The following is a 4,092-nucleotide window of genomic DNA, read 5'->3' as shown; positions in this document are numbered from 1 at the left end:
AGAGGATTCCTCTTTCTTTTCTTGTTCTCTTCTTCCCTATATGAGCAGGAACAAGGAAAAAGGCATTCTTGTTGAAGCTGATCCTGAACCTGAAAGGACTCTGAAGAGGAAATTAAGAGAAGCTAAATTACAACAATCCAGAGACAACCTTTTTGAAATTTTCGAACAAGAAAAGGAGATGGCAGCCGAACCCAACAACAATAATGCAAGGAGGATGCTTGGTGATTTCACTAAACTAACTTCCAAATTTGATGGAAGAAGCATCTCCATTCTGGCCATTGGAGCAAACAATTTTGAGCTGAAACCTCAATTAGTTGCTCTAATGCAACAGAACTGCAAGTTTCATGGACTTCCATCTGAAGATCCTTACTAGTTTTTAACTGAGTTCTTGTAGATTTGTGAGACTATAAAGACGAATGGAGTAGATCCTGAAGTCTACAGGCTCATGCTTTTCCCTTTTGCTGTAAGAGACAGAGCTAGAACATGGTTGGACTTACAACCTAAAGATAACCTGGACTCCTGGGATAAGCTGGTCACGGCCTTCTTGGATAAATTCTTTCCTCCTCAAAAACTGAGCAAGCTTAGAGTGGATGTTCAGACCTTCAAGCAAAAAGATGGTGAATCCTTCTATGAAGCTTGGGAAAGATACAAGCAGATGACCAAAAAGTGTCCTTCTGACATGTTTTTAGAATGGACCATATTAGATATATTCTATGATGGTCTATCTGAGTTTTCCAAAATGTCATTGGACCATTCTGCAGGTGGATCCATTCACCTAAAGAAAACGCCTGCAGAAGCTCAAGAACTTATTGACATGGTTGTAAATAACCAATTCATGTACACTTCTGAGAGGAATTTCGTGAATAGTGGGACGCCTCAGAGGAAGGGAGTTCTTTAAATCGATGCTCTGAACGCCATATTGGCTCAGAACAAAGTGTTGACTCAGCAAGTCAACATGATCTCTCAAAGTCTGAATGGATGGCAAAATGCATCCAACATACTAAAGAGGAAGCTTCTGAAGAAGCTTATGATCCTGAGAACCCTGCAATGGCAGAGGTTAATTACATGGGTGAACCTTATGGAAAGACCTATAATTCATCATGGAGAAATCATCCAAATTTCTCGTGGAAGGATCAACAAAAGCCTCAACAAGGCTTTAATAATGGTGGAAGAAACAGGCTAAGCAATAACAAGCCTTTTCCATCATCTTCTCAGCAACAGACAGAGAATTCTGAATAGAGCCCCTCTAACTTATCAAACATAGTCTCTGATTTGTCTAAGGCCACTTTAAGTTTCTTGAGTGAAACAAGATCCTCCATTAGAAATTTGGAGGCACAAGTGGGCCAGCTGAGTAAGAAAATTACTGAAACTCCTCCCAGTATTCTCCCAATCAATACAGAAGAGAATCCAAAGGGAGAGTGCAAGGCCATTGATGTAATCAATATGGCTGAATGCACAAGGGAGGAGAGGGACGAAAATCCTAGTGAGGAAGACCTCCTGGGATGTCTCTCAAGCAAGAAGGAGTTCCCTATTGAGGACTTAAAGGAATCTGATGCTCATATAGACTACCTTGTGTTTAAGGCACGCGGCCATCCCTATGTAACAAAAGAGAGTAAGCATGTAGAGCTTCTCTCAGTACAGAGTCCAAAAGAGCCCCCACATTCAAACTCTAAGTTTGATGTTGGGAGGCCACAACCAAACTCTAAGTTTGGTGTTGAGAAGACCCCACATTCAAACTCTAAGTTTGGTGTTGGGAAACCTTCATCATGCTCTGAACTTCTCTAAGGCTCTATGAGAGCCCACTGTCAAGCTAGTGACATTAAAAGAGCGCTTGTTGGGAGGCAACCCAATTTTTATTTTATCTAATTTAATTTTATTTTATTGTTATTTTGTGTCTTATTAGGTTCATGATCATGTGGAGTCACAAAAAAAATTACTAAAATTAAAAAACAGAATAAAAAATAGCAGAAGAAAAATCACACCTTGGAAGAAGGACTTACTGGCGTTTAAACACCAGTAAGGTGCATCTGGCTGGTGTTCAACGCCAGAACAGAGCATGGATCTAGCGCTGAACGCCAAAAACAAGCAACATCCTGGTGTTTGGACGCCAGGAATGTGCCCTGAGGAAAGCTGGCGCTGAACGCCAGTAACAAGCATGGAACTGGCGTTCAACGCCAGAAACATGCTACACATGGGCGTTGAACGCCCAGAACATCCACCACTTCGGCGTTTAAACACCAGAATGGTATGCTAAGGCATTTTACATGCCTAATTGGTGCAGGGATATAAATCCTTGACACCTCAGGATCTGTGGACCCCACAGGATCATCTCAGGATCTGTGGACCCCACAGGGTCCCCACCTAACATATTCTCCCCTCTTCTCAACATTCATTCTCTCTTTCCAATAAACACTCTTCCCCAAAACCCTTCACCAATCACCTCAATCTCTCTTCCCAATTACCCCCTTCACCACTCACATCCATCCACTCTTCCCTATAAACCCCACCTACCTTCAAAATTCAAAAATCTTTCCCACCCAAACCCACCCTAAATGGCCGAACCTACCCTCTCCCCCCTCCCTATATATACCCCTCCATTCTGCTTCATTTTCACACAACACAACCCCCTCTTCTATACCTTGGCCGAAACCTACGTATTTTCTTCTTCTTCTTCTTCTTTTCTTTCTTCTCTTGCTCGAGGGTGAGCAATATTTTAAGTTTGGTATGGTAAAAGCATAAGCTTTTTGTTTTTCCATAACTATTGATGGCACCCAAGGCCGGAGAATCCTCTAGAAAAGAAAAAGGGAAGACAGAAGCTTCCACCTCCGAGTCATGGGAGATGGAAAGATTCATCTCCAAAGCCCATCAAGACCATTTCTATGATGTCGTGGCCAAGAAGAAGGTGATCCCTGAGGTCCCTTTCAAGCTCAAGAAAAATGAGTATCCGGAGATCCGACATGATATCCAAAGAAGAGGTTGGGAAGTTCTAACCAACCCCATTCAACAAGTCGGAATCTTAATGGTTCAAGAGTTCTATGCCAATGCATGGATCACTAGGAACCATGATCAAAGTGTGAACCCGAGTCCAAAGAATTATCTCACAATGGTTCGGGGAAAATACTTAGATTTTAGTCCGAAAAATGTGAGGTTATCATTCAACTTGCCCATGATGCAAGGAGATGCACGCCCCTACAGTAGAAGGGTCAACTTTAATCAAAGGTTGGACCAAGTTCTTATAGACATATGTGTGGAAGGAGCTCAATGGAAAAGAGACTCCAAAGGCAAGCCAGTTCAACTAAGAAGACTAGACCTCAAGCTTGTGGCTAGAGGATGGTTGGAGTTCATTCAACGCTCCATGTAACGACCCAATTTTCAATATGTCTAGATCATACCGAAAACTGAGCGCTACCAATTTATCCTCTTAATTATTATCTATTATTTATCATATGAGCCTGATTCGTTGTTAAAAACGTAGTTAATTTGCGAAGTATTTTTGTTTTTGAAACGTTTGAATTAATAGACGGAATCACTCATAATCAATTCACAAGTAATAACAGATAAAACAGTTATAAATAACCACACATAAATACCTCACGAGTAGCTAGCAACATTCATTTATCCAGCCTTTGTTAGAGTATAGACCTTTAGTTAGAACACCCCTAGGTATAGCTAGATAATAACTATATACATATACATACATACAACATCCCAGGTCCTGACCTATTCAAGAGGTCCCTAAGCTGGCACCCAGGCTAGCCTAGACTCTATACTCACCTAGTCCCTCTAAACTACTAAAGCGAGGGAAAATACGTTCTAAGTCTTCAAAACTCAAGTCAGGTGGAACGTCACCAAAAGGTAGAACATCGTCTGCTGCTCCTCTGCACGATCATACATTGCCATAGAACGTCTCTTTGGTACCACATCAAGTAAATGGTTATGAATGATGAATAAAACATAAAGATAAAGATAGAGATACTTATGTAATTCATTGGTGGGAATTTCAGACAAGCGTATGGAGATGCTTGGTCCCTTCCGTCTCTCTGCTTTCCTACTGTCTTCATCCAATCCTTCTTACTCCTTTCCATGGCAAGC

General features: G+C 41.4%; 1 non-coding gene across 1 annotated transcript; it reads right to left on the bottom strand.

The window, feature by feature from the left end:
* Positions 1-577: 577 nt before the first annotated feature.
* Positions 578-681, bottom strand: LOC127743480 (small nucleolar RNA R71). The gene has a single exon (XR_008004872.1). It is a non-coding gene; the product is annotated as a small nucleolar RNA R71 (small nucleolar RNA).
* Between the last annotated feature and the right edge of the window lie 3,411 nt (positions 682-4,092).

The sequence above is a fragment of the Arachis duranensis genome, chromosome 10, assembly GCF_000817695.3.
Source record: "Arachis duranensis cultivar V14167 chromosome 10, aradu.V14167.gnm2.J7QH, whole genome shotgun sequence".
Taxonomy (NCBI): Eukaryota; Viridiplantae; Streptophyta; class Magnoliopsida; order Fabales; family Fabaceae; genus Arachis; species Arachis duranensis.
Note: the sequence above shows the minus strand (reverse complement) of the source record. Positions and strands in the feature narration are given on the sequence as shown.